Source organism: Symsagittifera roscoffensis, chromosome 1 (assembly GCF_963678635.1).
Source record: "Symsagittifera roscoffensis chromosome 1, txSymRosc1.1, whole genome shotgun sequence".
NCBI classification, from domain to species: domain Eukaryota; kingdom Metazoa; phylum Xenacoelomorpha; order Acoela; family Convolutidae; genus Symsagittifera; species Symsagittifera roscoffensis.
Window position 1 is genome coordinate 85,182,890 of NC_087062.1, and position 8,367 is coordinate 85,191,256.

The window sequence follows — 8,367 nt, forward strand, 5'->3', positions numbered from 1 at the left end:
TTACTGAATGCTGTTTTCTCCCGAGTGTTGTTATCTGTCGACTTTTGAACGTTGTCATCAGTTTGCAAACTCATTCCGCGTGTTGTCTGTATTTTGTGGATTGGGCGCCCGCTTGTTCGTTTTCCCCGTCGCTTTGGCCTTTTTTTGTCGGATTATTCGGGTGTGACCGGCTTGTCATCTTTTCCTGGCGAAATAGTTTCACTGGTGAGCCTGTTATTTTGTCCTCCCCGAACACGGGGTGATGAGGAGCAGTAGGATTCTCGATGTCTAAAAAACGTAGGCATGGTCCTGATCTCCGTGCGAATTTGTACGCGACGTAATCACTGAGCCGAGAGGGTCTGCACGGTCCGTATATTGAAGGACTAGGAAGAAATGCGGCTCCGCTGTTTCTTAAAAGTCTCGGTTGCTTTCCAAACGTTTGTGCCCATGCGGTGTCTGGAGTATATGTAAAAGTTTTTCCGTCTATGGTTTTATATTTTTGTTCGAATGTTTTTGGATCTTTAACCTTCGTTGCTAGTCTAATCGTTTTCCGTGCCACCTGGTCTATACGTTTTTTTGTGCTTTTGTCTACTGTTGCTTGTACCTTTTTATATCTTACATTTAACCTATCCGTGGCAATTTTTATAACTTTTGAGTTTGCACCTGTTTTTGTTGTGTCGGATTATTCGCATTTTGAAGGTTCTTTGGCATTTGTATTGCGATTTGTTTTCTTTCCTCCGGATGGATAGTTCATCTTCCGACCACCGTTGTAAGTGATGCATATCTTACATGCATCATATCTTCTATAAATTTCGCATTAAGTTTTGAGAAAAGTTTTTCTTTGTCTTCTCGGAAATCGTATACGACTTAAAAAGAAAAATTTTCCAAGATTTGAACAGTCTAGATATCACTTTTTGAGTTGCAAGTCAATTATACTTGTTTTGGATGATATGCTTTTAATGTTTGGACTTTTTCGCTTTAAAAATAAACGAATTTTCTTAAGATTTTTCGCTGTTTTTGATAAACTTAAAAAAACTCATCGAAGTCTTGGGTGAGTCCGATAAAGACTAGACATAGGTTTAATTTGCACCGAGCTCTGATTTAAAATTAATTTTAAAAGTCCAGCCCAGGTTCAGAATTTCCATGCATATTCTGTAGTTTCTCGTGCTGAGGACCTAAGTTTAACCAAGGTCAAGCAGAAATAGTTATTTTTTGCGCCTAATCCTAATTGAATTGAGCCAAAAGTTCGAAATAGTTGCGCCAAAGTCTTTTATTTTATCAAAACATTGTTAAGACCATGTTTTTTTGATTAGAGGTGTTTTCTGTTTATAAACTGTCACAAACATTTTTGCACAATTTTAGGCTCAAAATCAAAATTGCTCTCTAAAAAGCCGTTTCACAAATCATCACAGATCGTTATTGTTATGAGTTTTGTCGATAGCGTTGTCAAATTGACAGATTTCATTAACACTTTCACTCAATCTGCAATGTTTGCACTTATCAAAAATTTGAATTTGTTTCTTAGATTTAATAACAACAAAGCGCTCAGAAATCATTAAATCGCCTGATGAATGAAAAAACGAGTGATCTCTACATATGACATCATGGTAATCTCAAAAATCATTTTTCAAGTTTTCTCCTCAAATATAAATGCTTTTCAACGTTTGAGTTTAGTCTTTTTGCTGAACCATTTCGTTGCATTATACAAATAAACAATTGAGATTTTTTGGAACTGTTGAAGCAAGGGCTTTTGATGAATGTTTTTTATAGTCGGAAATTGAATTGTAGTCTTTTTGCTTTTTTCATGAAGATAGTTTCCGACAAGTAGCCAGCTGGTCTTTTTAGTGTTCCTCCAAAATGGGATGTGGTATTCAAGTTTGTGCTCTGAATCAAGCTCTGATTCAAATTAGACAACTTAAACCGAATGAAAACAAAAAAATTTGCATTTTAAGGTTTCATGGAAAACTTTCAGTGGCACAATGAATTATTGGAAGGAAAGCAATCGAAGTTTCAATTTATTGAAAAAAGAAAATAAAATGGAGATTTATATAGTTTTAATAGCGTGGAAACGTACAAGAAGTGCAATTTCTTTGAAATAATTGAAATTCTTTTCATATGGTGCCAAACGTCTACCAATCTAGCGCTCTTTATTGCCATCCTACCACGCCAAAAATTGCACTCAAACCGTGGTTTTTGATTGCTCAACGTTCGACGGTAGTGATGGAAAGTGAACGATTTTTTTCTCCAATCAAGTTTTGGCTTTTTAACTAGCTATTTTGGACGGAGTGTTTTTATACTATTCAAAAAGTATTGTTGTCTTGAGTGAAAAGTATTCTGAGTGATCATTTTTCGTGCAATTATGGGGATTTAAAGACTGTATTTGTATTTAGTCATTTTTGATGAAATTTGTTTTTCAACAGCCAAAGTTTATTGTTGTCTTGACCTCAGATTTGAAAAGATGTTTATCTGTGATCATTTTTCAAAGTTATGAGTCTTTGAAGGTTGCCATTTTGGCCAATTTTGAATAATGGAACCAAATCTAAACTAGTTTTTATTATTGGTTTTTTAATGATATTTTTTCTCTATAAAATATTAAATACTAACCAATCATACTCCATCAAACTAACAACTTATTTATTTGTGAAGTGTTGAAACTACTTGTAGTTTCAACACCAGAACAATTTGAATTAAACTTAGAATACTGTTGTTATTCTGGAACTAACTCGCGTAAACCGGTGTACACTAGATCTTTTGAGACTAGGAGGTATAAGATCAAGATTATGATTGGTATCAGACTAAGAAGTTGCACGAATCTATCCGGCCGAAAATAAGATAGCGTGACGAGTAGACGGTGTACCTTATCTGAAATTACTCTATGAGTACAGAACAAGATTAATAACTCATCTGGTGCGACCAAAAATCTCGAATAGACCTTAAATAATCTAGAAATAGACAAAAATTAGATTAGAATTAGACAAATACAATATTTCATAAAAATGTTGTAAGACAAGAATTTATTAGATATGTCTCTACGTTTCAATAGATCAGATCCAATAATCCGAACAAGACGAGAACTACCCGGTATTGGAAGAAGACGTCGAACAAGAAACGACATACGACTAAGAAGAAATCTAATAATTGATTTTATGATAGTACGACAAAAACAAGATCAAACTTTTGTATTAAGAATACTTTAAGCAGTAAGTTTAATTTTTCATTTTTTGACATAATATTTGAAGAATTATCTTCAATAACCTTTCATGGCGCTAAACCTATTAACTGTAAAATAACGACTGATAAAAACAACACTTGCCGTTTTCCTTAAATCAGCTGTAAATTAAATAACATATTGAAAAAATTTTCATTGAACATAAAAATACAAAAATTAGTTAGTATAAATCAAAAATTTTTAGTATATATAAATCATCTCATCATCACAGCTTTATCACCTACAACATAACAGCAAATTTCAAAAATTAACGATCATCAAAACTAAAACTCTCTAATTTTAAACTATCAAGGCTTATCCTTGCTTTCACTTAAATTAATCTCATTTAAATAACAGATCATCAAAGCTCACCTTGGATCTTTAAATTAAACTATATCTAAATTTTTAACTTTCTAAATTTCTAAACCTCTGATCATCAAGGCCTATCCTTGGATCAAATAGAAATTTTTCTTTATCCCCCTCCAAATATAATCAGTGTCTAACAACCTCAAACGTCCAGGCTAAAACCTCAACTAGATGATCCAGGCTAAAACACTTAAGCTTAGTTAGTCATAAAATAGTATCTAACGAACTACTCGCGTTCTAATTATACCTGAGCCTTGTGGATCGATTTACTATTCTCCAAACCCTGATCACAAATCACAACCCTTAAGTAACATGAGCTAGGTCAATCTTAGCTTAGAATTAGTCACGAGAAAGTACAAATCATTCTTCAGAATCAATATACGCTTTTCTCTCCAACCTAAATATACGACCCAAGTTAAGCGAACCACAAAAAAATTGTAAGAACTAACAGTTTAAGGCATTACAATCACTAATCCAGATTTTGCATCCATCATCCTAAACCTTATGTCAAGAGACAACTTAGGAATTAAACAAACAATCATAATACACAATTGTTTAATTAACGAAGAAAGATTCGACCTCGTAATCAGACCACACAGACAAACAGTAGGATAAATAAGAATATTTCACCAACTATATTTCACTGACTCAGAAACCACGCCACCATCATCAGTAAAAGGTAAACGAAAAATTGAAAAATGCTACAAAAACAAACCAATTTATTTGAACAATTGGAATCAACCAATAAGACACATTGAAAGTTACACACTAACCGTAATACAACACAAATAAGATTCGAAATGAAGTTAACCCAGAAACTTCAATACTTCCATTTTTAATATACCCATTAACTGAACCTCGAGGACAGATAGAGTTTTGTCAAAATTTGCAAACTCATTAAAAAAGGAGAAAGTCCGTGCACAAATAATTTTCCCGATGTGAAAATCAAAAGACAACTTCTTGACCACTATCACAAATGTATATATAGTTTCACATCAAAATATGGAATCTACACAACAGAAATTAGATCACCAAATGCATTTCATGACAGACATCTCATTCAAACTGATGATGTAGTTATTGATTTTTCGAAAGTCTTTACACAATACATCAAAAACATACAACATCAAAACTCACAAAGAGCAAACTCGATGTTTACAAATGATGTATTCTCACTTATCAATAGCTATTTATCTACATTAAAACTAAATGAACCTCAAGGCGATTCACCTACTCAAACATCTCGACATACAATTGTACGACAGGAAATACACATATTTTCAAAATTTTTAAATGCAATCCGAGAAGATCTAACAAAAATTGAAATAACACAACATGTTAAACACGATTTACAAAAAATCTTAGCATGGATTATCATCGATTATTTTAGTCACAATTTTGATTTTTTGATTAAACAAGAAAAAAATTTTGACCACAAAATACAGATGACGAAACTGCACTAGCAGAGCAATCAGATATCAAGTCAAGCAATTAAGGCAATCTCTATTCACAAAAATTATGTTGGAGTATATCCACTTACAGTTGACTCAACACCTTTGAATTATAGTTTGTTCTTCCATGAAAGAACAGGAAATAATAGCTTACATTCTACATTTCTAAATAAAGATAACTTGAATGGAACAGGAAATGTTACACAACAAGATATACAAACATCATCGCTTTTTGTAGGCAACGAAATTGTTGAAACAACAACAACAACAGAAGCACAACGAAACGTTTCACCTATTCAATCCAATTCTACAACTCTAAAATTAAAAAAAAAATCAAACGTTACAACAATTATACAATCAACAGTAAACTCTTCTGTTGCACAAAAATATTCACAAATGGATTACCAAACATTTCGATCAGTAACAAAGCCATCATACAAACAACAAACATCGCATAGAAATATTGTTGCAGAGCATAAATACAATTATGTAAATGGACCAAAAACGACAAAACCTAAAACAAATACTCAAATATTTGCACAGAATCTGAATATACCACAACCGACTTTAAACACAGTAAACTTTCTTGATCAACCACAGTCCTCACAAGAGCAAAGTGAAAAATATCCATTTTTTCAACAAAATAATCATACAAGTAAATACAATACCAAAAATCAACCTCATTATTATCCACAAAGTTATTTTGCATCTGATGATGAAGGTAATTATAAACAAAATCATCAACGATTTTACTCAAACAAAAAATCTAGTTCTTACAACCTTGAGCAACCAAATTTTTTTGAACCATACACACGAAATGAACAAATTCGACAACCTAGAAATAATCCAACATTTCACAACAATAATTTTCAACAACAAAATCCAGTCAACACAATCATACCAACCAACTCAAATGCAAAACAAAATCCCACGGCCATATTATTTACAAAAACACGAAATAACAAAAGGCCAACTAACAAGTTTTCTCAAATGCCACATGCCGCAGAATCACTAGAAATGACTATGAACCCATACCTAATGGGTGAATCATTAGTAACATCAAATAAACCACTAATGGTATTCACAGGCTCAGATCCTGAATACTCTGTAAAAGATTAACTAAGCGAAGTCACAGCAAACTTAATTTTAAATATAGGACTTGAACCAATAAACACGCCACTTTATCAAAATTGGATACATAGACGCACAGCTTTAACCCAAACTACACTTGATCGCGCTGCCCAAAAATGGTTTTCATTTTTACCTATAGAAATAAAATCAGATTGGAAAAGATTCACACAAGAATTTTCAAAAATGTTTGATTCAGAAAGAAACAAACAACATCAAAAAGTTTCATGCAATGAAATTCGTTCACTACCAAGTGAAACAAAAAACAACTTGCAGTAAAAATAGAAACACTAGTCCGAAAAGCATACTCAATACTTTATGATTATAAAAATACAAATAGGACGATCACCATACCAAAGAAAAACACGAAATTTTTCACAAAACAGATATAGTCGACCAGATAGTCGAAATAGTCAATATCGAAATAAATATTCAATTTCAAATTTAAACCAACGTGAATTTTTGTTTGACACCAGTTCCCATTCAAGTTCTAGGAATAGAAATTGTTCAAACAATCAATCTAGAAACTTTTCATACAATTGCCATAGAAATTATTCCAACGATAGGAAGAGAAACTATTCAAACAATCGAAACCCTTAGATATCAAACTAATCGATCACGCGCTTATTCTAACAACAGATCAAAATATAATAGTTATCGAAATAGATCACGCGACACCTCATAGAACAGAAGTTCAAGCTACTACAACAAACAAAGGAACTACTCTCAACCATCACATAATAATAACACACGTTATCAAAATAAACAACAAAATTATAGGAGTAGTAAACCTAAACATCAAAGACAAATAAATCAGGTACACTCAACTAAATAAACTCAATCAGACCCCCCTGGTATTGAAAACAACGAAAGCACAGAATTGCAATGAAGTCATATAAATTGCGAATCAACAGACAACGAAAGTGACACAGAAAACACAATTTCAATTATTATGAGGAACGTTGAAAATGACTGTACCTAATATATATGAACAACCGATATATTCTCACATATATCAAAACAAGGATCATTTTCTTTTGAATTATTATACAAGACCAGTATCAAATAACACAACAAAGGAAAACATAGAAAAAATAATAGAAGAAATAACAGAAGGAAAATCCACAGAATGCTCAAGAGCAAAAAACATTTATCAAAACATACTTAAAGAACCACAGGTACATAAGGAAAAAATATGGACAAACCCACTTCTTTTAGAAAGTCTAAAATCCAAACATTGCAAACACCAGACCTTGAAATAGATTTTTTGACTGATTCTGGAGCAGGATCAAAAATTATAAACATTCCCACTTGGAATGAAATAAGAATTCTACACCCAGAATTAATACCCTTCAAAACAACAAGCAGACTAGCAACCGCTCAAGGATCAGCCTTAACAACTTATGGAAAAATCCAACTTTTCCTTGTTCCCACTTGAACATTGGAACAAAACAAACTCATAAGCAAACCACTTACACAAACCTTCCATATCGTTGATATGCAACATAATATCATTGGAATCTTATTTATTACTCAATATATACCAACAGTACATATCTTGTATATCAAAATTCCTATAAAAAGATAAATACAGTAGAATGAAAAACACGGCTTTGACATTTTTTCAAAGAATAAACAAACAACCACTATTTTTCTCTAAATTTTGCACCATATACAATCAGGAACGGATTCACCTCGAAACGAAACCACTATCAGGAAATGTATATAAATTTTTAATTAAACAAGTTCACTAAAATGAGAAAGAACAAAATCAGCAGCATCTCATTATATCTGACCTTAAATTCAGATCAATTCAAAAATTTTTCAGAGTAACAATTTCATCTATCAAATACATGAAAAACTTAAAATCCGATATGATTTCTTTACACATCTATAACAATTCCCAATATAAAATAACCTTACCTCTAGAACTCTTACGTTATTGTAAAACTAACGCAACAATTTCTCCTTTAAAAGAAATAGCGTATAGAGTAAATTAGATGTTACAACCAAGAAATATATGTCAATCAACAATTTTTGACGTAGAATTGTCAATTAATAATACTTTGGGCAATGAAAAATGAAATTCAGATGATTTAACAAAAACAGCCTATTTTAAAACCGGCGTTTCATATATCAAAATACACGAAACAACAACAAACATTTCTAACAATGTTTAATTTTCAACACTCTCAGATAACACAAAAAGAATTCGAACACTTAGCTGACTTTTTA